Source organism: Ranitomeya variabilis, chromosome 4 (assembly GCF_051348905.1).
Source record: "Ranitomeya variabilis isolate aRanVar5 chromosome 4, aRanVar5.hap1, whole genome shotgun sequence".
NCBI lineage: Eukaryota > Metazoa > Chordata > Amphibia > Anura > Dendrobatidae > Ranitomeya > Ranitomeya variabilis.
The window spans coordinates 700,744,533-700,771,849 of record NC_135235.1 but is presented as its reverse complement, the minus strand read 5'-3'; the positions used below and the strand labels follow the sequence as shown (position 1 = coordinate 700,771,849).

Here is a 27,317-nt window from a genome sequence, read left to right as displayed (position 1 = left end):
TGTCACCTTTGTATTGTCTGGTGACATCAAGCCCCAAGGCTAGTAATGGAGAGGAGTCAATAAGACGCCCCCATTACTAACCCAATAGTCACATTGCAAGAAAACACAGACACCCAGAAAAAAGTTCTTTAATTGAAAGAATGACACAGACTCCTTTAATACTTGACTCCTCTGTCTCTTTGGGGCACCTGAGTCACAGGTGTGCCGTATTTTCTTATTATCCAGCTGGTATTTAAACAAGGTTTGTGATACACACCAACACTTCCCCTGACGAAGCCCTACTTGAGAGGGCGATACGCGTGGGGCTGCATTGGCCCTAGTCCTGCTTACTTGCCGGTTCACCCACGGACTTCTTCCTGGCCACCATCTTGCTTTGGGTAATTTCTGTCCCAGCAATTTTTTTTTTTTTTTTTTGCACTTTTTCTATTGCTAGCATGTCTTTTTGGGATTTCCCTTACAGCCCAGTTGGTCTGGATTACATGCTTATCAGTGTCCCATGAGCCGCGCAGGTTATTGTACTTGTTTAGGTGCCTGGTGGGGCATATGCCCATTGCCATATATAGGATGGTGTAGGATTCACATTCCCTGGCCAGTTTAGTGTTCTCAGTTGAATCATACATTGCTCCTATTCTATCTAGGGTATAGGCAGGTTTATAGCATTGCATGTTATAGCTTTACTGTTGTTTGTACGTATCATTGTACCTTGCATTGTTTGCTATGGACAGGGCTTTTTGTTTGCTGTTTTTAATTATGTTTTATGTAGTGTTTCAATAAAATCTTGTGCTTTTCCAGTATCATGCCTCTTATTCTTATACGTGGTGTGCATCTCTGGGAGTGATACTTTTTTCTTCGTGTGTACTACAGACTCCTTTAATAATCTCAATTAAACCATACTTACGACCTTGCCTAATTCCATCGAAGCCCTCAATCTCCTGTAATAAACCAAAAATAATAAAACAACAATATCCCTCACCTCTCCATCATTCTGTCCCACGCAGTAATCCATGTCTGGTGGAGAAATAGTTTCCAACCTAGACTGTGCCAAGATGTGACCGTACAGCCTGAGAACCACTGGTGAATGAGCTGCTGCGAGCGCAGCCTCAGTGTCTAGCGGTGACATCACTGACGCTCCGTTCCCAGCCGGGCTGAACTGTGGTGACCTTGGTGAGAAACCCCGCTAGCACCATGAGAAAGTCGCACAGTGCAGAGGCTAGTTCTCCGGGAGAATTATTAAAAAAATACAGTGTGGGGACCCCTCTCATCTTGATAACCAACCTTGCTGAAGCTGACAGTTGAGGGTTGCAGCCCCCAGCTGTGAGTTTTGCCTGGCTTGTTATCAAAAATAGGGGGAACCCATGCAGGTTTTTTTTAATCATGTATTTACCGCACAGAAGCAGCTGATGAATACTCCTATCATCCGCCCCTGCTCTCACTGTTATTAGCAGGTGTCGGATGATGGGAGCAGTTGTCCCATCAGCTGCCACCAGTGACCGGAGGTAACCTGTATACCTCCAATCACAGCTGAGCGCTCCCGCTGTCTTTTGACAGTGGGGGAATTGCGGCTCTCTGACCGACGGGGATGGTTTCACCGCCGTTCAGAAGCCGTGTTTGTCACGCTGTCATGCATATGACAGCGTGTCAAACACTGTATTGTCGGGCCCCTCCATTCAAGTGAATAGGGTTCGGGTCCACTCTGCTCAATGACAGGCTGTATGGACGTATCATGCAGTCTGCCATCTATAGGTAGCAGAGCCGAGTGTGAGGGCACATCCGGCTGTCCTTAACTTTTCTGCAGCAAATATGCTGCAAAAAAGGGAGAACCTGCGTATTTGCAGCGCTTTTTTACCATCCATTCAAGTCAATGCGTGAAAAGACGCTGCAAAAATGCTGAAAGAAGTGACATGCTCTATGTCAAAGAAGCTCAGCAAAAACGCCCAGTATGAACATACCCGTGAGAGCAGGAGCAGCTCTTGCGCTGTAAATAAATTAAAAAAAGGCATGGGTTCCCCCCTATTTTTGATAATGAGCCAGGCAAAACTCAGAGTTGGGGGCTTCAACCCTCAGCTGTCAGCTGCAGCAAGGTTGGTTATCAAGCATAAAGAGGTCCCCACGCTCTTTTTTAAATTATTTAAATAAATAATTTTAAAAAATGATGTGGGGTCAACCTCATTTTGTGACAACCAGCCTTTCTAAAGCTGACTGCTGAGGGCTGGTATTCTCAGGCTGGTAAGGGGCCATGGATATTGACCCCCCAGCCTACAAATAACAGCCCGCAGCTGCCCAGAAAAGGCACATCTATTAGATGGTGCTTTTCCCGACTCTTTCCACTTGCCCTGTAGCAGTGGCAAGTGGGGTTCAAATTTGTGTAGCTGATGTCACCTTTGTATTGTCAGGTGACATCAAGCCCATGGCTTAGTAATGGAGTGTAAGACACCTATCCTTTACTAATCCTATAGTTTTGGGTAAATAAAGACACAGCAAGAATAAAGTGAATTGAAAAAATGACAGACTCTTTTAATAATCTCAATTAAACCATACTTACATCCTCGCCTAATTCCACCAAAGCCCTCGATCTCCTGTACTAAAACTAAAATAAAAAAACAACAATATACCATACCTGTCTGTCGTTCTGTCCCATGCCGTAATCCATGTCTGGGGGAGAAATAGTTTTCAACCTGGACGGTGCCAAGATGTGACCGTCCAGGCTGAGAACCACTGCTGAACGAGCTGCTGGGAACACAGCGTCAGTGACTTTCAGTGACTTCACTGAGGCTGCGTTCCCAGCCGGGCTGAACTGCGGTGACGTCAGTGAGATGCCCGCTAGCACCATAAGAAAGTCGCACAGTGAAGGAAAGAGTTGAAATTCACCTCAGTGAAATTCTCCCGGTGAACTCGCCTCTGCATTGTGTGACTTCCTCACAGTGCTAGCGGGGATCTCACAGAGCCCACACCATTTTTTTTCAGAAAAATCTTTTATTAATTAAATACATGTACAGTAAGCTGCACACATTGTACTAAATGTATTTGTCACTGACATCTATATATCTACTTATTCTATTTGTATTTACTGTATGTAATCCATGTCTTCTATCCTGTCAGCTCCTGCAGTGATTGTACACTACCGCGGCTGCTGAATTACCAGCTTTTCTTCTATCTACGTAATATACATACACTGTGTCACCGACATCTATAAAAAACAAACAAACAAAAAAAAAAACCTTCCTTCTCACCCCAATGGGGGTGGACTTTGTTGTCCTTTCCCATTCTCAGGTCCTCTACCAGAGGCCTGGGAGGTCGAGGGTTCTGCGCAGGATCTTAGTTGTTCCCAGCATTGCGCTTTTCTGGACAGAGACCTCAGATATTGCTCCTGGGATCTGTTGTAGCCATCCTTCAAACTTAGGGCTCACTGCTCCAAGTGCTCCTATCACTGCGGGAATCACTGTTGCCTTCACCTTCCACATCTCCAGTTATCCTTTGAGGCCCTGCTATTTCTCCAGCTTCTCATATTCCTTCTTTCTGATGTTGCTGTCACTTGGCACTGTCTCATGTATTATCATTGCTATCTTCTGATCCTTGTCTAATATCACAATGTCTGGTTGGTTAGCTAACACCTGCTTATACGTCTGGATCTTGACGTCCCACAGGATTTTAGCCCTTTCATTTTCCACCACTTTTTCTGGGGTCTCCCACCTGGACTTAGGGGGAATTAGCCAATATGCTGTGCAGTAGTTCCCGTATACAATTCCCTCTACTTGGTTGTGACGTTCAGTATACGCAGCTCCGGCTTGCATTTTGCATCCTGCCACTATGCGTTGGAAGGTTTCTAAGGTTTCTTTGCATAGTCTGCACCTTGGATCTTGTGTGGTAGATTCCTGCTTCTATGGATCTGGTACATAGTGCTTGCTCTTGTGCCGCTATGATTAGTGCCTCTATGCTGTCTTGGAGTCCAGCTTTCTGCAGCGATTGATAAGATTTCTCCATGTCAGCAACCTCCATTATCTGTTAATTGTACATCCCATGCAGCTGCTTGTCTTGCCATGGTGGTTCCTGTTCCTGTTCTTCCTTCCAGATCTGTTGTTGTTGCTGCCTTAGGCTTTCTCTCAGCATCTCATCTTTTGGTGCCATTTTTCTGATGTATTCCTGGATACTGCTTGTTTCATCCGTGATGGTGGCCTGGATGCTTATCAAGCCTCGACCACCCGCCTTTTATTTTGGTATACAATCTTTGGATGTTAGACTTAGGGTGGAGATCTCCATGCATTGTGTGGAGCTTTCGTGTCTTCACATCTGCAGCTTCCATCTCTTCTTTTGGCCAGCACACTATGCCAGCAGGGTATCTGATAACTGGCAGGGCATATGTATTGATGGCGCAGATTTTATTCTTCCCTTTGAGCTGGCTCTTCAAGACCTGTCTTACTGTCAGGACTCTGAACATTTTTACCTTTTGTGCATTACTGCCCTTTTCCAAGATGGAGTCTTTGGTCTCATGTGCACTGTGTCTTCCTGCTATATAACTCCACCCCAGCCTTTAGTCTGTGCTAGAGTATTCTGCCTTGCATCCAGCTCCTGATGACTCCCTGGCTTTGCACCTGCACCTGCTCCTGTGAACCTGTGTGGAGATCCTGCTACTCAGCTCTGAGTTTCTGCTGCATACATCGGTTTCCAGTAATCCTCCATCTGGCTGTTTGTGTTTGTTTCCATCTGCATTTGCTGGACATGTAAGCTGTTGCTGCTCTGCTTAAACCTGAGACTTTTACCCAGGCATCCCTGGTTGTGCTAAGATATTATTTGAACTTCCTTATAAGCATATCTATCTGTGTTTGGACTACCAAGGACTTATTCGTGTCAAGTATCCTCAAGAATAATTGTGCTTCATAGACTTTCTGTGTGATTGCATTTCCCTCTGAAGTTTCCTATAGACTGCTAAGCTGCATTTAATATTTACTCCAAGTGTTGTGGACTTGAGTTTCTCTCTGCACCTGTTTGAATCACCGTGTGATAATATAGACTTTACCACTTATAAAACTGTGTCCTGTAGTTGTCTTGTTCCATGCAAAGAGTCTCCTGAGTTATCCCTTATAATCATTACACTTACCCTTTGATGGTATTTGGATGTTGCTGCTTTCCTTGCCTCCTCATCATGGTTACCGAATCCCTGTGGGATGTCGAGGTACTTGTAGCATGTCTGTACATCTGCTATGTGCCCTGCTAGTAATTCCACTCCATCAGTCTTGACTACCTTGCCTCTCTTTATTACCAATCAGCCACACTTCACCAGTCTGAAGGACAGCCCGTTGTCTTCACTGTAGATCTTTGTCAGGTGGATCAGTGAATTGATGTCTCATTCGTTTTTCGCATACAGATTGATGTCATCCATGTAGACGAAGTGGCTGATGGTGCTTCCACTCTTGAACTTGTATCCATAGCAGGACTCTGTAATTATCTGACTGAGGGTGTTCAAGCCTATGCAGAACAGCAATGGGGACAGTACACCACCTTGTTATATGCCGCATTTGATGGTCACTTGTGGTAGTTGTCATGAGTAGACTTCCAATGGTGTTCTCCATAGCCCCATTGAGTTTCTGAGGAGGGTTCTTAATTTCCTGGTGACATTGTACAGAACCAAGCATTCACAGATCCATGTGTGTGACATTAAGTCATAGGCTTTCCTGTAGACAATCCAGGCTGTGCTGAGATTGGTCTGTCTGGATCTTGAGTCTTGAGCAACTGCTCTACCTACTAGGAGCTGGTGCTTAGAGCCTCTGGTGTCAGTCTCAATGCCTCCTTTTTGAGCTGGATTCATGTACTGGTTCATATGGTTCTGTAGCTTGGTGGCTATGACACCTGACAGAATTTTCCATGTTGTTGTAAGGCAGGTTATTGGGCGGTAGATGGATGGTACTGTTCCTTTGTGAGGATCCTTCATGATCAGCACTGATATTCCTTGTGTTAGCCAAGCTGGGTGGTGGCCTGCTTCTAGCAGTTGCTTCATCTGCATTGCCGTGCATTCATGTACTGCTGTGAATTTCTTTAGCCAGTAGGTGAGGATCATGTCTGGGCTAGGTGCTGTCCAGCTCTTCATGTTCTTGACCCACTGTTGGAAGTCTGCTTCTGTAATGGTGACTCGTTCTTACTCTAAGTGGTTGCTGTGTTTTATTCTCAGATATTGCAGCCACATTGCACTGGTGTTGTGTTTTTTACACTTTGGATGGTTCTTTGGAGAACAGGGAATTTATCTTCTTGGCCTCAGCATCTTTAATGTATCTCTCCCTAGTCTTGCAGCAAGTGCTGTGAGCCTTTATTTAGCAGTCTCTTCAGTTGGGGTAAGGCATTTGTACTTGTCCAGCTTGGTCTTATTCTTGATCCTTTACACACTTCTGTATTTCTGATAGTTGGCCGACTTCCCTTTGTGGCACCTTGATCTTTGCCTACAGTCTTCTTTTCCAAGGGGAGCACATACTTTTGCTGGTTCTATAGCCAATCATTTCCATGACTGCTGAGGCAGTAGCATAGAACAGTTTATTAGTTTGAGTTATGGTGGTGGTAGATATTGATGCAAGAGCTGCTCTATTGGCATCCTCTAGCATTCTGACTGGTGGTGTTTCTTTGCTGAGCCTTGGCCGTCGATAACTGGTATTGATGGTATTTAGTTTATCTAAGATCTTCTGATTGAGACCAGCTGCAGTGCTCTCTAGTTGCAGGGTTGGATCAGGATCTTCAGTGGGTTGCATATGTTGTTCTTCCAGGTCTTCATGTGGGGTGGATCTGCAGTGCAGTTGATCCATCTCAAGTTGTGATAATAGCTTTCTCTTTATGATATTGAAACTTTGGGTGACTAGTTGTTTCTCAGTTAGTGGACATGCAGGTCTTGTATCCATCCAGAGTTTCCTCATACGCTTCATATATCCTCTCCCATTTGGTCTGCTGTTATATTAGCATTTCATCAGATCCAGGTTCTCTTGCCTTGTCCATGTATAGTTTGGTCCAGTAGCCCATTTATCATCAGATTGTCCTGGTTCCTCGACATCTGACGTGGAGCTTGTTAATCCAGGCGACGTCCAAGCGAGCATGACTCTCTTTGCTCGTGACACTCTCATGTTTATTGAGGTAGGCACCATAGCGTTATGGATTACTACTTGTATATTATGTCCAACAGGGCAAAGCCAGAATTTGAACCCCAGTCTCCCACATTGGTGGCTGTGATTTTACCAAACGTGGCACATGTATTGCCGGCATCTATTACATCTTTTATGGAATGTTACTGACCGTTTCCGATCTTAAGAAAAATGCTCGTGTTACCGATCATGAATCTGAATGTAGCATATTCATGACAAATGTTTAGCGATCGTTTTCCGAACATATTCACTCATCTGTAATTATGGCCACCACAACCTGCTACACAAAATTAAAAAAAAAACACTCAGTATGGAGGGATTTACAGTCCACCACAACCCCAGTATAATGGCCCCTACCAGCCACACATTCAGTATGAGAGTCCCAACAGCTCTTCTCTTAATATGATGCCTGTTGTGGATTCTGTTTGTGGGCTCCCTCTGGTGGTTACTGCTGGTACTGGGTGACTTTGGTGGGTTGCGGCCTTTGGTTTCCACCTGTCCATCAGAGGCTGGGTGTTTCCTATTTTACCTGGCCTTTCTGTCATTTCCCTTGCCGGCTATCAATGTGTTCAGATGTGCTCTGTTTGGTTCCTGCCTACCTGCTCCCAGATCTTTCAGGATAAGCTAAGTGCTGATTTTCAGTTGTTTGGTTTTTTGGTCCAGCTTGCTTAGAATGTCTCTATGCTAGCTGGTTGCTCTAGTGGACTGAGGTTCTCCCCATGTGCCATGAGTTGGCACATGGGTTCTTGTAATCTCAGGATGGTTTTTTTTGATTAGGGTTTTTTTGCTGACCGCTCAGTCCCCTTTTGTATCATTCTGCTTTCTAGTTTTCAGCGGGCCTCTATTTGCTAAAGCTATATACATCATCTCTATGTGTGTGCCTTCCTCTCATTTCACCGTCGATACATGTTGGGGGCAACTATACCTTTGGGGTTAATTCCTCTGGAGGCAAGTGAGGTCTTTGTTTTCTCTGCAGTACTAGTTAGCTCTTAGGCTGGTGCGTGGTGTCTAGAACCAACGTAGGCACGCTCCCTGGCTATCTCTAGTTGCGTTTGTCAGGCGTAGGGCAGCGGTCAGCCCAGGTTCCATCACCCTAGAGCTCGTCCGATATTTGTTTTACTTTGCTTTTCCTGTGCTATCCCTAGCCATTGGGATTCATGACAGATGCCCACACAATTCCTGAAATTTGAAAAAAAAACAAAAAACACACACACACACACACACACACACACACACACTACTCAGCCAATCCGGTTCCTGAGGTGCGCTGCTCTGGTCTCTGTTCGGTGTGAGTACTGAGGCTCTATACTGCAGGTGTGATGTAGTGACATCATTGTGCCTGCAGTGCACAGAGTCTCAGACTCAGAAGCGAAGGCTGAATGGTGGATCAGGAGCTTTCGACTCCCTGATTCACTAATCTATTCAGTGGTATCACCGTCATGGGAATGTGGGTATCACTGAAATTGTGACGATGGGAAGGGTAAACAATACCACACCCCACAAGCCCTGTCAATTTATGGGCATCATAGTAACCAAGTGAGCTACCTTTAGGCCGGGATCACACATGTGAGAAATACGTCTGAGTCTCGCATGGTAATACCTGGCATTGCCGCAGTCACACAGAAGCGGAGAGTCGGCCGCATAGCAATACATGCGGCCGCACGCTCCGCTCCCGAGCGACGGCGGCAATGCCGGGTATTACCATGCGAGACTCGGACGTATTTCTCGCATGTGTGATCCCGGCCTTATGGATGATACACTCCTGCCTATCCAACTATCGTATGGTAAATATCTCATAGATCCTGGGTTCATTAGCATTTGCACCAAGAATGAGGCTAAGTGAGTATTTATTAATTGTCGGAGGTGGTCAGTGAGGCGGATGGTACCATATTGTGCATGTAGGAAGCAGTACTGTGGAAACATTAGAAAGTAGGGGGATGGTAGTACTGTGGGGACATTATACGGTGTGCGGGGGATGCCAGTCCTGTGGAAATATTATCCTGTGTCTGTGGGAAGCCACTATTGTGGAAACATTATACTGTGTGTGGTGGGATGGAGGTACTGTGGGAACAAAATACTGTGTGTGGTGGTATGGCGGTACTATGAGAACATTATACTGTGTGTGGGGGTACAGCGGAACTGTGAGAACATTATACTGTGTGAGGGTATGGCAGTACTATGTGAAGATTATACTGTGTGAGGTGGGATGGAGGTACTGTGGGAACTTTATACTGTATGTGGAGGTATGGCGGTACTGAGAGAACATAATACTGTGTGTGGGGGTATAGCGGTACTATGAGAACATTATACTGTGTGTGGGGGTATGGCGGTACTATGAGAACATTATACTGTGTGTGGTGGGATGGAGGTACTGTAGGAACATTATTATGTGTGTGGGGGTATGGTGGTACTGAGATTATACTGTGTGTGGTGGGACGTTGGTACTGTAGGAACATTATACTGTGTGGGGGGGTATAGCGGTAATATGAGAACATTATACTGTGTGTGGTGGGATGGAGGTACTATAGGAACATTATACTGTGTGTGGGGGTATGGCGGTACTATGAGAACATTATACAGTGTGTGGGGGTATGGCGGTACTATGAGAACATTATACTGTGTGTGGTGGGATGGAGGTACTATGAGAAGATTATACTGTGTGTGGGGGTTTGGCGGTAGTGTGAAAATACCTTCATTACGAGAGATGCCAGTACTGTGGAAACATTATACTGTGTGAGCGGCATCATATATATTGCATCAGGGGTGTAAAACGAGGCTGAAGTTGGTTTCTTATTCGTTCAGTTTCTTATTCGGAGCTGAAGTTGGTTTCTTATTCGTCAGTTTCTTATTCGGCAATTTTTTCTTTTCTGTTTTTTATAGGGTTAACAACAAAAAATAATCATCACAATAATAAAACACAATGCAGTGAGGAGCCCTGATGTGAATACGCTTAAAAACGGCTACAAAAACAATAAAACTGGCACAAAAATGGGCATCAAAGTGGGCACCAAAGAGCGCTGAAGAAAGGGTTAAATGCCTTTGGGCCACTGATCTCACACTGCTGACATATAGAACAAGGCGCCCCACATCCAAACCAGTTACTTCCAGCCTGGCCCAAATGGGTTCTGGGCACCAGAACTGGCATCAAAGTGGGCAAACAGCCCATTTTCACAGATTTGAATAAGTAACTGATGTTTTTAAGGGGTTAAATGCCTTTGGGCCACTGATCTAACACGTAAAATACACAGAAAGTGATGCCCTGCATCAAACCCAGGTCTCTCCAGCCTGGCCCAAATGGGTTCTGGGCACCAGAACTGGCATCAAAGTGGGCAAACAGCCCATTTTAACAGATTTGAATAAGTAACTGATGTTTTTAAGGGGTTAAATGCCTTTGGGCCACTGATCTGAAACTTAAAATACACAGAAAGTGATGCCCTGCATCAAACCCAGGTCTCTCCAGCCTGGCCAAAATGGGTTCTGGGCACCAGAACTGGCATCAAAGTGGGCAAACAGCCCATTTTCACAGATTTGAATAAGTAACTGATGTTTTTAAGGGGTTAATTGCCTTTGGGCCACTGATCTGACACTAAAAATACACAGAAAGTGATGCCCTGCATCAAACCAAGGTTCCTCCAGCCTGGCCCAAATGCGTTCTGAGCACCAGAATTGGCATCAAACTGGGCAAACAGCTCATTTTCGCAGATTTGAATAAGTAACTGATGTTTTTAAGGGGTTAAATGACTTTGGGCCACTGATACGACACTTAAAATACACAGACAGTGATGCCCTGCATCAAACCCAGGTCTCTCCAGCCTGGCCCAAATGGGTTCTGGGCACCAGAACTGGCATCAAAGTGGACAAACAGCCCATTTTCACAGATTTGAATAAGTAACTGATGTTTTTAAGGGGTTAATTGCCTTTGGGCCACTGATCTGTCACTTAAAATACACAGAAAGTGATGCCCTGCATCAAACCCAGGTCTCTCCAGCCTGGCCCAAATGGGTTCTGGGCACCAGAACTGGCATCAAAGTGGGCAAACAGCCCATTTTCACAGATTTGAATAAGTAACTGATGTTTTTAAGGGGTTAAATGCCTTTGGGCCACTGATACGACACTTAAAATACACAGACAGTGATGCCCTGCATCAAACCCAGGTCTCTCCAGCCTGGCCCAAATGGGTTCTGGGCACCAGAACTGGCATCAAAGTGGGCAAACAGCCCATTTTCACAGATTTGAATAAGTAACTGATGTTTTTAAAGGGTTAAATGCCTTTGGGCCACTGATACGACACTTAAAATTCACAGAAAGTGATGCCCTGCATCAAACCCAGGTCTCTCCAGCCTGGCCCAAATGGGTTCTGGGCACCAGAACTGGCATCAAAGTGGGCAAACAGCCCATTTTCACAGATTTGAATAAGTAACTGATGTTTTTAAGGGGTTAAATGCCTTTGGGCCACTGATCTGACACGCAAAATACACAGAAAGTGATGCCCTGCATCAAACCCAGGTCTCTCCAGCCTGGCCCAAATGGGTTCTGGGCACCAGAACTGGCATCAAAGTGGGCAAACAGCCCATTTTCACAGATTTGAATAAGTAACTGATGTTTTTAAGGGGTTAAATGCTTTTGGGCCACTGATCTGACACTTAAAATACACAGACAGTGATGCCCTGCATCAAACCCAGGTCTCTGCAGCCTGGCCCAAATGGGTTCTGGGCACCAGAACTGGCATCAAAGTGGGCAAACAGCCCATTTTCACAGATTTGAATAAGTAACTGATGTTTTTAAGGGGTTAATTGCCTTTGGGCCACTGATCTGACGCTAAAAATACACAGAAAGTGATGCCCTGCATCAAACCCAGGTCTCTCCAGCCCGGCCCAAATGGGTTCTGGGCACCAGAACTGGCATCAAAGTGGGCAAACAGCCCATTTTCACAGATTTGAATAAGTTACTGATGTTTTTAAGGGGTTAAATGCCTTTGGGACACTGATCTGACACGCAAAATACACAGAAAGTGATGCCCTGCATCAAACCCAGGTCTCTCCAGCCTGGCCCAAATGGGTTCTGGGCACCAGAACTGGCATCAAAGTGGGCAAACAGCCCATTTTCACAGATTTGAATAAGTAACTGATGTTTTTAAGGGGTTAATTGCCTTTGGGCCACTGATACGACACTTAAAATACACAGACAGTGATGCCCTGCATCAAACCCAGGTCTCTCCAGCTTGGCCCAAATGGGTTCTGGGCACCAGAACTGGCATCAAAGTGGGCAAACAGCCCATTTTCACAGATTTGAATAAGTAACTGATGTTTTTAAGGGGTTAAATGCCTTTGGGCCACTGATCTGACACATAAAATACACAGACAGTGATGCCCTGCATCAAACCCAGGTCCCTCCAGCCTGGCCCAAATGGGTTCTGGGCACCAGAACTGGCATCAAAGTGGGCAAACAGCCCATTTTCACAGATTTGAATAAGTAACTGATGTTTTTAAGGGGTTAAATGCCTTTGGGCCACTGATCTGACACTTAAAATACACAGACAGTGATGCCCTGCATCAAACCCAGGTCTCTCCAGCCTGGCCCAAATGGGTTCTGGGCACTAGAACTGGCATCAAAGTGGGCAAACAGCACATTTTCACAGATTTGAATAAGTAACTGATGTTTTTAAAGGGTTAAATGCCTTTGGGCCACTGATCTGACACTTAAAATACACAGAAATAGATGCCCTGCATCAAACCCAGGTCTCTCCAGCCTGGCCCAAATGGGTTCTGGGCACCAGAACTGGCATCAAAGTGGGCAAACAGCTTATTTTCACAGATTTGAATAAGTAACTGATGTTTTTAAGGGGTTAATTGCCTTTGGGCCACTGATCTGACACTTAAAATACACAGACAGTGATGCCCTGCATCAAACGAAGGTTCTTCCAGCCTGGCCCAAATGCGTTCTGAGCACCAGAATTGGCATCAAACTGGGCAAACAGCTCATTTTCGCAGATTTGAATAAGTAACTGATGTTTTTAAGGGGTTAAATGCCTTTGGGCCACTGATCTGACACTTAAAATACACAGAAAGTGATGCCCTGCATCAAACCCAGGTCCCTTCAGCCTAGCCCAAATGGGTTCTGGGCACAAGAACTGGCATCAAAGTGGGCAAACAGCCCATTTTCACAGATTTGAATAAGTAACTGATGTTTTTAAGGGGTTAAATGCCTTTGGGCCACTGATACGACACGTAAAATATACAGAAAGTGATGCCCTGCATCAAACCAAGGTTCCTCCAGCCTGGCCTAAATGCGTTCTGAGCACCAGAATTGGCATCAAACTGGGCAAACAGCTCATTTTCGCAGATTTGAATAAGTAACTGATGTTTTTAAGGGGTTAAATGCCTTTGGGCCACTAATACGACGCTTAAAATACACAGACAGTGATGCCCTGCATCAATCCCAGGTCTCTCCAGCCTGGCCCAAATGGGTTCTGGGCACCAGAACTGGCATCAAAGTGGGCAAACAGCCCATTTTCACAGATTTGAATAAGTAACTGGTGTTTTTAAGGGGTTAAATTCCTTTGTGCCACTGATACCAGAGTGCATTCATATAGAACAGGGAGCCCCACAATAAAACCAGGTGTCTTCAGCCTGGCCCAAATTAGTTCTGGGCATCAGAACTGTCATCAAACTGGGCAAACAGCCAATTTTAACAGATTTGAATAGGGACCTGCTGTTTTTAAGGGGTTAAATGGCTTTGGGCCACTGATCTGACACTTAAAATACACAAATAGTGATGCCCTCCATCAAACCCAGGTCCCTCCAGCCTAGCCCAAATGGGTTCTGGGCACCAGAATTAGCATCAAAGTGGGCAAATATAGTGGGTTGGTGTCGGGAATGCCTTGGTTACAGCATCAAAACCCTGTTATTAACTGGGTTACTGAGGAAATTGTTCAATGGTCCTTATCTAAGTCCTTGAAGTGTGTATCTGTGTTGTCTGTCGGTCTGGAAGCTATTCCGGAGTATCTGAAGGTCTTTGAAGACGTGTTCTCTGAAAGCGAGGCTGAGGTTCTACCGCCACATCCATCTTTTAATTGTGCCATCAATTTAATCTGTCTTGTCCTGAGCGGCTGGCCATGAAGGAGTATATTGCCGAGAGTCTTCATAAGGGGCATATCCGCCCTTATGTTTCTCCTGTGGCAGCTGGCTTTTTCTTTGTAAAGAAAAAAGATGGTGGTTTGAGTCCTTGCCTCGACTTTCGGGAACTCAACAAAATCACTTTGAGAAACACTTACCCACTTCCTCTCATTCCTGACTTGTGTAACCAGTTGTCTGGGGCCAAATGATTTTCAAAGTTGGATTTGTGGGGAGCCTATAATTGGATAAGTGTTTGAGAGGGAGACGAGTGGAAGACGGCGTTTCTCACGTGAGAAGTTCTTTTTGAGAATCTTTTTACGTCCTTCGGGCTAACAAACACCCCTGGCCATTTTTCAAAATTTTATTAATATTGTGTTTGCTGATCTGATCGGTCACTTTGCGATTATTTACCTTGACGACATCTTGGTTTACTCCCCTGACAGTGAAACCCATTTTCACTATTCGCATACTGTCCTTCATAGACTCAGGGAAAAACTACTTTTTTCAAAATTTGAAATGTTAATTTTTTGTACAGGAGTTATCATTTTTGGGTTTGATTGTTTCCAATGAGGGGTTTCGCATGGATCCCAAGAAGGTGCAGGCTATTAGTGATTGGGTTCAGCCCCGTGACTTGAAGGGTTTGCAACTAGTGATGAGTGAGTATACTCGTTACTTGGGTTTTCCCGAGCACACTCGGGTGGTCTCCAAGTATTTATGTCTGATCAGAGATTTAGTTTTCCTTGCCGCAGCTGCATGATTTACAGCTACTAGACAGCTTGATTACATGTGGGGATTCCCTGGCAAACAGGCAACCCCCACATGTACTCAGGCTGGCTAGCAGCCATACATTATGCAGCTGCATCAACAAAAACTAAATCTCTGAGCAGTCACAAATACTCGGGAAAGCCCGAGCAACGAGTATACTCGCTCATCAATATTTGCAACGCTTCTTGGGGTTTGCAAACTACTATCGAAAGTTCATCAAGTGTTTTTTGCAGGTAGTTAATAGTGATGAGCGAATATACTTGTTGCTCGGGAAATCTCCGAGTATTTGTGACTGCTCAGAGATTTAGTTTTTGTTGACGCAGCTGCATGATTTATGGCAATTATGGCACTTAGCCTCTCTCTTCCCACTGCCCTGTAGCGGTGGCAATGGGGTAATAGTTGGGTGGTTGATGTGACCTTTGAATTGTAAGGTCACATCAAGCCCGGCTTAGTAATGGAGAGGTGTCAATAAGACAGCTATCCATTACTAATCCTATAGATCTCCTGTAATGAATAAAAAAAAAAAAAAAAAAACAATATACCTGTCCGTTGTTCTGTCCCACGCAGTAATCCATATCTGGGGAAAATACAGTTTGCAACCAGGACTGTGCCAAGATGCTACCAGCCCAGCTGCAAACTACTTGGGAATGAGGAGATGCTGCCAGCGCAGCCTCGGTGACTAGCGGTGAAGTCACTGAGTCTACCCTCCCTGCTTGCCTGACCCGCGCTGAACTCCGGAGCATGGGAAAATGCCAGTTCATTTTCCCACGCTGCAGAGTTCATTGCAGTTCAAGCCGGAAGGGAGGGCAGACTATGTGACATCAGCACTAGTCTCTGTAGCTGCACTGGCAGCATCTCCTCATTCCCCAGTAGTTTGCAGCCATGGCGGTTGCATTTCATCACCGCTCCTAGTTGCAAACTGTATTTTCCCCAGATATTGATTACTGCGTGGGACAGAACGACTGACAGGTATGGTATATTGTTGGGTTTTTGTTTTTGTTTTTTTTTAATTACAGGAGAACAAGGGCGTTGTATGTATTAGCTGCATAATAAGGATGAAAAACTGTGTTTAGTGTTTTATTTCATTAAAAGACTTTATCCTGGCTGCGTCTTTATTGAACCTGTAACAACTATAGGATTAGCAATGGATAGGTGTCTTCTTGACACTTCTCCATTACTAAGCCGGGCTTGATGTGACCTTACAATATAAAGGTCACATCAACCCCCAAACTATTACCCCATATACCACCGATACAGGGCAGCGGGAAGAGAGAGGCTAAGTGCTGAAATTGGTGAATCTTAAAAATGCGACATTTCTGGGGAGGCTGAGAGCTAGTGTTTGTAGCCATGAGGGGTCAATATCCATGGCCCCTTCCTAGGCTATGAATATCAGCCCGCAGCTGTCTGCATAGCTTTTTCTGGAATTTAATTATAAGGGTACCCCATGTCATTTTTGGGGGGCCACCCTATTTTAATAGCCAGTAAACACTAAAAATACAGCTGTGGGCTCATATTCATAGCCTGGTGAGATCCATGGGTATTAACCCCTTCTTAGGCTATAAACATTGGCCTCCAGTCGCTGGCTTTCCCTCTCTGGATTGGAAAATTATGCGGGAGCCCGCAACATTTTTTCCCCAAAAAATAATATTTTATTAATTACATACATGTCCTCTAATTTGCACACACACTATACTAATTGTATTGATCACTGACATATACAGTACATATCTAACTATTCTGCATCTACTTAGTGTATGTAAACCATGACTTCTATCCTGTCGGCTCCAGCAGTGATTTTAGAGAGGCTGACAAATGAATTACCGGCTATTCTTCTATGTATCTCTCTCTGCAATATAAAGACTATATATATATATATATATATATATATATATATATATATATATATATATATATATATATATATATATATATATATATATATATATATATATATATATATATATATATATATATATCCATATGCAAGAAGAAAGAGAAGGCACTCACCGATCTAAATTTCCCAACTTTATTTCATCTTAATGTTAAAAAAATTCCATGGCCGGGGGAGTGAGGAGCGGAGTTCTTGTGAGCAGGGATAGACGACGGCCGTTTGTGCTTGCGCTTCCACGGGTCAGTATTTTTTTAACATGAAGATGAAATAAAGTTGGGAATTTTAGATCGGTGAGTGCCTTCTCTTTTTTCTTGCAGATGGTCATGGATTTTCGTGTATTTTCAGAAGAGCACCTATGATCTTGATGCATGGCTGATGCTAGGACTATTATTCATTAATACCTGAACCCGAAATTTTTGGATAACCTCGTTTCACAGAGTGCCGTTCGTTTTTGGTCTTCTTGGCGTTATATATATATATATATATATATATACACACACACACACCCACTAGCTATTGAACCTGTTCTACGCCCGGGTGGCAAGCATTTATATTGGTATATGGTCTCCATCCTGGTATGCGCCTCTTCCATCCTGCCCCCTAATCTTGTCATGTGCTGCTCCCATCCTGCGCCCCCTTCCTGTCATGTGCAGCCCCATCCTGCGCCCTCATCCTGTTTTGTGCGCCTCCATCTTGTCATGTGCTACTCTTTTCCTGTGCCCTCATCCTGTCATGTGCTGCTCCCATCCTGCGCCCCCATCCTGTCATGTGCTGCTTTCATCCTGCGCCCCATCCTGTCATGTGCTGCTCCCATTCTGTGCCCCCATTCTGTAATGTGCTGCTCCCATCCTGCGCCCCCATTCTGTCATGTGCTGCAACCATTCTGCGCCCCCATTCTGTCATGTGCTGCTCCCATCCTGTGCCCCCATTCTGTCATGTGCTGCTCCCATCCTGCGCCCCATTCTGTAATGTGCTGCACCCATTCTGCGCCCCCATTCTGTCATGTGCTGCTCCCATCGTTGATGGCCCCCATAAGATGCTCCATAGCATAATATGCCCCGTATGCTGATGCTGCGATTTAAAAAAAAAAAATGACAGACTCACCTGTCGTCGCTGGGCGCCGAGTGCCTAAGCATGCGGGAACACCAGCGCACTATGGGGGTCAGGTGCTGGAGTCGCCGCTGGCTAAGGCCCCCGGTGTAACAGCGTGTCCCTCCCCCGGCCTGTGTCCCTGGACTGCTATGTAATCAGGCTTGAGTCAACAACCAGAAGGGGGAGCTTTCCCTCATGGAGGGATGGATCCCAGGACACAGAACAATAGACTCATGTGTTGGCTGATTCAATTGTGTGGTGACTTGCGAAGGGCTGGGATCGTATGCTGAGGCGAGATCCTGGTGCCCGTGTGTGGAGGATTAAAAGCTGCCACGTGGAATGGTGTTGTGTCCCTCATCTGCTGGATCCAGTAAACCCATCCCAGGATTATTTTTCTTTTCCCTGGCTTCGGATTTCCAGGTGGCGCCCCCGGATCTGCTCCCTTTGTGTGGACTCATTGTAGACTAATTACGGACGCTGCAGAATTACTTTGATTTGTGTTGTCCCAGTTCCCTGTTCCGATAAATTTTATTGGATTGATTACTGGCGTGGTGTCTCTTCCTGCTCTGTCGCATGCCCCGTCACACCCGGCACTTGCGATATTCACCTGTCCCTGTTCCACCGCCGCGCGCCACTCTGTCATCCGTGTCCTCTGGCTGTGACTGTTGAGGCAGGGGGCGCGCACTGACCACGTCATCGCGCCCTATGACCTGAACGTCACAGCCAGAGGATGCGGAAGACCCGGCGGTGGAACGGGGACAGGTGAATATAGCATGGCTCACCCTCCCCCTTCATACTCACCCTCCTGGTGCGTCTCTGCTTCTCCGTTGGAGATAGCGGTATGCGTTCAGTGCTTACTCATACCGCGATCTCCTGGGCCACAATCCTCCTCCCCGGATGCGTCACACTGTGGGATCCAGACTGTGCAGACGCGTCGCGCTTGCGCAGTCTATAAAGGCTTTGGACAGAGTGACGCTATCAGCGTTATAATATATATATATATATATATATCTATATATATACAATGGTGTTCAAAAGTCCTGCATAGGCGTGAAGAAAACTATATGTTTCATACTTCTGCATCTCTACAGTGAAACTGGTGGGACATATATGTTTTTGTAATCCCTCATCGTATGCCATACTCATTTTTGAATGTCCCAAGTGTATAAATTGTTATGGTATGCGCATTTTTGATAATTTTTTTTTTACAGCATAACCATACCTACACCAGTACAGTGTGTAGAATGGTGAACAGGTTTCTAAGTTCATTAACTTCCAATGCAAGTTCACTCAGACTTAAATTTAACTTTTTAAGATTTATTATTTTTTATTTAATTCAGAGTCCTGAAAAGGGCCTTTAGAGTGCATCTTTAGCTTCTAATACTTTATTGGCCAGCCTTTGCTCTTGAGCACCAGCTTGCATCTCTGTGGCATTGAGTGAACAAGCTTCTGCAGATGTTCACGAGTGATGATGTGGTTCCAGGCCTGTATCAGAGCCTCAATCAACTCACTCTTGGTCCTTGGCTGTTTTCTAGATATCTCTAATGATACCTTGTGCCACAAATTTTCAATTGGATTGAGGTCCGGGGACTGAGCTGGCCAGTCAATAGTAGCCACCTTGTTCTTTTTTTTCCCTTTCCGTTACTGTCTTAGCTCTGTGACAAGGAGCATTATCATCCTGGAAGATGTAATCCCCTGAAAAGAGGTGTTGAGCAGAAGGAAGCATTTTCTTATTAAGGATGTCTATGTATTTTTTTGCATTAACCATACCCTCCACAATATGAAGCCTTCCAACACCATTGGCTGCCATACAGCCCCAGACCATTACTTTCATCGGATGTTTCACAGAGAAGCTCAAACACTCTGGCTTGTACTCTTCATGTGGGAACCTTCTCACATAAGACTTGCCATCATTTCCTAAAATGCAAAAAGTGCTTTCATCACTAAATAGCACTTTTTCCCACTCCTCCTTCCTCCATTTTAAATATTTCAATGCCCACAGTTTTCGCCTTTGTCTTTGTATGGATGTCATCAATGGCTTCTTTCGGGCCTTGCACCCTCTCAATCCTGCTTCCAAACATCTCTTCCTAACAGTTGATGTTGCTACCTCAATATTGCACTTTTCTTGCCATTCTCGCAGAAGCTGAGGAGAGGTGAGTTTTCGATTGGCAAGGGATGTTCTTATGAGTACTCTATCCTCCCTTTTAGTTGACTTTCTGGGCTGACCAGATCTGGGCCTGTCCTGGGTAATTCCAAGCTGCTTATGTTTCTGCAAAATTCTTACGACTGTACTCTGATTACAGCCGACCTTCCTTGCGATCTGGGGGCCAGTATAACCCTCTTCATGTAGCACCACAACTCGCACACGATCCTCCGCTGACAAAAATCTGAAGGCTCCCATCATAAAACTCTACAGTATGATTCAGCTAGATAGACCAACAGATAAAACAAACAAACAAAGCAGCAGATGGGATGTAATGTGATTGGCTGCCATATCCAGGTTATGATTGGTCACAAGAACCTCATCTGTGATTGGCTAATTTTGGATCTGAAGCTGTACAATATTTAGTTGTGCTTTCAATTCCCATATTATTGCGATAATATCAGGCAAAACTGCTTCAAAAGCTAAAAATATTACAGGGAGAGAATGCAAAATTGTATTCTGAACAAAACCATATATAATATGTCATATTAGCATTGAAGATATTCGACAGAAAACGTTTAAAACTTGAAAAATCAATTTATCCTATGCCTATGCAGGACTTTTGAACACCACTGTATATATATACTGTATATATGTATACACACACACACACACACCACACATTTATTCTATGTGTATATCTCTATTCTATCGTAATCTAACCTGTCACTCTAATTAAAATGTACGTGGCTGATCATTTACCGGCTTTTAATCTATCTATCTAGAATATATATATACATTTTGAAGAATATTTTAAAACTATGTGTAAATGATTAATAACATTTCTGTATGTAAAATCTCATGTTAAAATCGCACTGCAGTCGGATGTAGATCGGGTGTTAGGTGTGAAAAGTCAGATTGTACTCGCACAAAAAACGCCTGACACTCACATGACACTTGCATTGCACTCGTCAGACTTTCCTGCAATAAATAGAACCGATTTTTAAATCGCTAGTGTGTCTCCAGCCTGTGTATGTAATAGTGGTGTCAGATCAGTGGCCCAAAGTCATTTAACCTCTTAAAAAATCACTTACTTATTCAAATATGTGAAAATGGGCTGTTTGCCCACTTTGATGCCAGTTCTGATGCCCAGTACCCATTTGGGCCAGGCTAAAGGGACCCGAGTTTGATGCAGGGCATCACTATCTGTGAATTGTAATCGTCAGATCAGTGGCCCAAAGTCATTTAACCCCATGAAAACACCAGTTGCTTATTCAAATCTGTGAAAATGGGCTGTTTGCCGACTTTGATGCCAATTCTGGTGCCCAAAACCCATTTGGGCCATGCTGAAGGGACCTGGGTTTGATGCAGGGCATCACTTTCTGTGTATCTTAAGTGTCAGATCAGGGGCCTAAAGGCATTTAACCCCTTAAAAACATCAGTTACTTATTCAAATCTGCGAGAATGGGCTGTTTGCCCACTTTGATGCCAATTCTGGTGCCCAGAACGCATTTGGGCCAGGCTGGAGGAACCTTGGTTTGATGCAGGGCATCACTGTCTGTGTATTTTAAGTGTTGTATCAGTGGCCCAAAGGCATTTAACCCCTTAAAAACATCAGTTACTTATTCAAATCCGTGAAAATGGGCTGTTTACCCACTTTGATGCCAGTTCTGATGCCCAGAACCCATTTGGGCCAGGCTGAAGAGACCTGTTTTTGATGTGGGGCTCCCTGTTTTATATGTATGCACTGTGGTATCAGTGGCCCAAAGGCATTTAACCCCTTAAAAACATCAGTTACTTATTCAAATCTGTGAAAATGGGCTGTTTGCCCACTTTGATGCCAGTTCTGGTGCCCAGAACCCATTTGGGCCAGGCTGGAGAGACCTGGATTTGATGCAGGGCATCACTGTCTGTGTATTTTAAGTGTCGTATTAGTGGCCCAAAGGCATTTAACCCCTTAAAAACATCAGTTACTTATTCAAATCTGTCAAAAATAGGCTGTTTGCCCACTTTGATGCCAGTTCTGGTGCCCAGAACCCATTTGGCCAAGGCTGGAGAGACCTGGGTTTGATGCAGGGCATCACTTTCTGTGTATTTTAAGTGTCAGATCAGTGGCCCAAAGGCAATTAACCCCTTAAAAACATCAGTTACTTATTCAAATCTGTGAAAATGGGCTGTTTGCCCACTTTGATGCCAGTTCTGGTGCCCAGAAGCCATTTGGGCCAGGCTGAAGGGACCTGGGTTTGATGCAGGGCATCACTTTCTGTGTATTTTAAGTGTCAGATCATTGGCCCAAAGGCATTTAACCCCTTAAAAACATCAGTTACTTATTCAAATCTGTGAAAATGGGCTGTTTGCCCACTTTGATGCCAGTTCTGGTGCCCAGAACCCATTTGGGCCAGGCTGGAGAGACCTGGGTTTGATGCAGGGCATCACTGTCTGTGTATTTTAAGTGTTGTATTAGTGGCCCAAAGGCATTTAACCCCTTAAAAACATCAGCTACTTATTCAAATCTGTGAAAATGGGCTGTTTGCCCACTTTGATGCCAGTTCTGGTGCCCAGAACCCATTTGGGCCAGGCTGGAGAGACCTGGGTTTGATGCAGGGCATCACTGTCTGTGTATTTTAAGTGTCGTATTAGTGGCCCAAAGGCATTTAACCCCTTAAAAACATCAGTTACTTATTCAAATCTGTGAAAATGGGCTGTTTGCCCACTTTGATGTCAGTTCTGGTGCCCAGAACCCATTTGGGCCAGGCTGGAGAGACCTGGGTTTGATGCAGGGCATCACTGTCTGTGTATTTTAAGTGTCGTATTAGTGGCCCAAAGGCATTTAACCCCTTAAAAACATCAGTTACTTATTCAAATCTGTGAAAATGGGCTGTTTGCCCACTTTGATGCCAGTTCTGGTGCCCAGAACCCATTTGGGCCAGGCTGGAGAGACCTGTGTTTGATGCAGGGCATCACTTTCTGTGTATTTTAAGTGTCGTATTAGTGGCCCAAAGGCATTTAACCCCTTAAAAACATCAGTTACTTATTCAAATCTGTGAAAATTGGCTGTTTGCCCACTTTGATGCCAGTTCTGGTGCCCAGAACCCATTTGGGCCAGGCTGAAGGGACCTGAGTTTGATGCAGGGCATCACTTTCTGTGTATTTTAAGTGTCAGATCATTGGCCCAAAGGCATTTAACCCCTTAAAAACATCAGTTACTTATTCAAATCTGTGAAAATGGGCTGTTTTCCCACTTTGATGCCAGTTCTGGTGCCCAGAACCCATTTGGGCCAGGCTGAAGGGACCTGGGTTTGATGCAGGGCATCACTGTCTGTGTATTTTAAGTGTCGTATTAGTTGCCCAAAGGCATTTAACCCCTTAAAAACATCAGTTACTTATTCAAATCTGTGAAAATGTGCTGTTTGCCCACTTTGATGCCAGTTCTGGTGCCCAGAACCCATTTGGGCCAGGCTGGAGAGACCTGGGTTTGATGCAGGGCATCACTGTCTGTGTATTTTAAGTGTCGTATTAGTGGCCCAAAGGCATTTAACCCCTTAAAAACATCAGTTACTTATTCAAATCTGTGAAAATGGGCTGTTTGCCCACTTTGATGCCAGTTCTGGTGCCCAGAACCCATTTGGGCCAGGCTGGAGAGACCTGAGTTTGATGCAGGGCATCACTGTCTGTGTATTTTAAGTGTCGTATTAGTGGCCCAAAGGCATTTAACCCCTTAAAAACATCAGTTACTTATTCAAATCTGTGAAAATGGGCTGTTTGCCCACTTTGATGCCAGTTCTGGTGCCCAGAACCCATTTGGCCAAGGCTGGAGAGACCTGGGTTTGATGCAGGGCATCACTTGCTGTGTATTTTAAGTGTCGTATTAGTGGCCCAAAGGCATTTAACCCCTTAAAAACATCAGTTACTTATTCAAATCTGTGAAATTGGGCTGTTTGGCCACTTTGATGCCAGTTCTGGTGCCCAGAACCCATTTGGGCCAGGCTGAAGGGACCTGGGTTTGATGCAGGGCATCACTGTCTGTGTATTTTAAGTGTCGTATTAGTGGCCCAAAGGCATTTAACCCCTTAAAAACATCAGTTACTTATTCAAATCTGTGAAAATGGGCTGTTTGCCCACTTTGATGCCAGTTCTGGTGCCCAGAACCCACTTGGGCCAGGCTGGAGAGACCTGGGTTTGATGCAGGGCATCACTGTCTGTGTATTTTAAGTGTCGTATTAGTGGCCCAAAGGCATTTAACCCCTTAAAAACATCAGTTACTTATTCAAATCTGTGAAAATGTGCTGTTTGCCCACTTTGATGCCAGTTCTGGTGCCCAGAACCCATTTGGGCCAGGCTGAAGGGACCTGGGTTTGATGCAGGGCATCACTGTCTGTGTATTTTAAGTGTCGTATTAGTGGCCCAAAGGCATTTAACCCCTTAAAAACATCAGTTACTTATTCAAATCTGTGAAAATGGGTTGTTTGCCCACTTTGATGCCAGTTCTGGTGCCCAGAACCCATTTGGGCCAGGCTGGAGAGACCCGAGTTTGATGCAGGGCATCACTGTCTGTGTATTTTAAGTGTCGTATTAGTGGCCCAAAGGCATTTAACCCCTTAAAAACATCAGTTACTTATTCAAATCTGTGAAAATGGGCTGTTTGCCCACTTTGATGCCAGTTCTGGTGCCCAGAACCCATTTGGCCAAGGCTGGAGAGACCTGGGTTTGATGCAGGGCATCACTGTCTGTGTATTTTAAGTGTCGTATTAGTGGCCTAAAGGCATTTAACCCCTTAAAAACATCAGTTACTTATTCAAATCTGTGAAAATGGGCTGTTTGCCCACTTTGATGCCAGTTCTGGTGCCCAGAACTCACTTGGGCCAGGCTGGAGAGACCTGGGTTTGATGCAGGGCATCACTGTCTGTGTATTTTAAGTGTCGTATTAGTGGCCCAAAGGCATTTAACCCCTTAAAAACATCAGTTACTTATTCAAATCTGTGAAAATGGGCTGTTTGCCCACTTTGATGCCAGTTCTGGTGCCCAGAACCCATTTGGGCCAGGCTGGAGAGACCTGGGTTTGATGCAGGGCATCACTGTCTGTGTATTTTAAGTGTCGTATTAGTGGCCCAAAGGCATTTAACCCCTTAAAAACATCAGTTACTTATTCAAATCTGTGAAAATGGGCTGTTTGCCCACTTTGATGCCAGTTCTGGTGCCCAGAACCCATTTGGGCCAGGCTGGAGAGACCTGGGTTTGATGCAGGGCATCACTGTCTGTGTATTTTAAGTGTCAGATCAGTGGCCCAAAGGCAGTTAACCCCTTAAAAACATCAGTTACTTATTCAAATCTGTGAAAATGGGCTGTTTGCCCACTTTGATGCCAGCTCTGGTGCCCAGAACCCATTTGGGCCAGGCTGGAGAGACCTGGGTTTGATGCAGGGCATCACTTTCTGTGTACTTTACGTGTCAGATCAGTGGCCCAAAGGCATTTAACCCCTTAAAAACATCAGTTACTTATTCAAATGGCCAAAATTGACTGTCTGCCCACTTTGATGCCAGTTCTGGTGCCCAGAACCCATTTGGGCCAGGCTGGAAATAACTGGTTTGGATGTGGGGCGCCTTGTTCTATATGTCTGCAGTGTGAGATAAGTGGCCCAAAGGCATTTAACCCTTTCTTCAGCGCTCTTTGGTGCCCACTTTGATGCCCATTTTTGTGCCAGTTTTATTGTTTTTGTAGCCGTTTTTAAGCGTATTCACATCAGGGCTCCTCACTGCATTGTGTTTTATTATTGTGATGATTATTTTTGGTTGTTAAACCTATAAAAAACAGAAAAGAAAAAATTGCCGAATAAGAAACTGACGAATAAGAAACCAACTTCAGCCTCGTAAAAAGGAGTGTGATAGAAAAGACTCCTCAGGGCTGTGCTGCATTTGTACAGACTGCTATCTGCCGTCCAGACGGGACCATGTGACATCAATGGGAAGAGGGAGGGTTCCAGGAGGGAAGAGTCTAGATGGTACCTGGTCAGGAGACCTTGATGACAAGAATCTGAGGTACCAGCTCATGGTAAAGTGCCCGAGGCAGCTGGTTGTGGGGCAGAACCCGGCTTACAGGGGCATAATGGGGGCATTACACTGTGTGGGGCCAAGAAAGGGGCCCTGTACTAGGAGAACAATCCGTTCCCTCACTTCCTGTCCTCCATAGTTGGGTCGTATGTATCTATTACAGGAAACAGAACAAAAACGTTATGATTCTTATAAAGTGGTGACAACACCAAAAGAGTCTCAGTGCAGAAGGGGTTAATGTCCCCCGCGCTCAGTAATGGGGAATCTCCAGCACCTACCTCCACCTGCAGAGCCGCACTCCACATATATGGCTGCTCTGTGCGCACAGGACCTGTGATGAGGTCACAGGAGGGGAGGAGTCAGGGGTCACATGATCAGGGGCCTCAGGGAATGATATCCGCAGTGAAGACCCTACATGGAGACTTCTCCTCAGTCAGTGACATTCCCGCCATTATTCCCCCTCACTACTGGCACAATTACCCCGCGCCGCCTTCTCTACACAGTGTTATGTGTGGAATGTAACGTGTGATTTCTCTGGAGACAAATAGACCCCACACATGAGGGAATTATCACCAGTTACCGGACGTCTAGTATATGGCGACATATGATTGTGCTATCGACTCCGTACCAGGAGCTAAAATGCCGAAATCTCGCTTATTTAACCCCTTCCAGTGTCCGGCCTCGGGGTCATATACGGCCGTGCATCTCTCCAGTCGCTGTGAGGTTTTTGTTTAATAGGATGGAGGGCTGCGTCCATGCTTGGACTAAAGAGAGATTAATAAACTCACAGCTCACCTTCCCTGTCCTTTACCCCTTACACCTGACCTGTTTAGCCGATTACCTGGAGATAGATGATTTTACAAACTTAACGTGAGAGGGGCATATAACCTTATACGTATACGCCATGGTGACGAATGGAAGACCGCCTTTAACCCCTTCATGACCCAGCCTATTTTGGCCTTAATGACCTTGCCGTTTTTTGCAATTCTGACCAGTGTCCCTTTATGAGGTAATAACTCAGGAACGCTTCAACGGATCTTAGCGATTCTGAGATTGTTTTTTCGTGACATATTGGGCTTCATGTTAGTGGTAAATTTAGGTCGATAATTTCTGAGTTTATTTGTGAAAAAAACGGAAATTTGGCAAAAA

The 27,317-nt window shown here is 45.0% G+C and overlaps 1 protein-coding gene across 3 annotated transcripts in view; it reads right to left on the bottom strand.

Moving 5' to 3' along the window:
• LOC143766444 (uncharacterized) overlaps positions 1 to 26,493 on the bottom strand; it is a 427,135-nt gene extending 400,642 nt beyond the window's left edge. For all 3 annotated transcript variants that reach the window (XM_077254139.1, XM_077254140.1, XM_077254142.1), the window contains exon 1: positions 26,447 to 26,493. The gene's annotated coding sequence lies outside the window, so the exon portion shown is untranslated. The remainder of the gene's footprint in view (positions 1 to 26,446) is intronic.
• Positions 26,494 to 27,317: the final 824 nt, after the last annotated feature.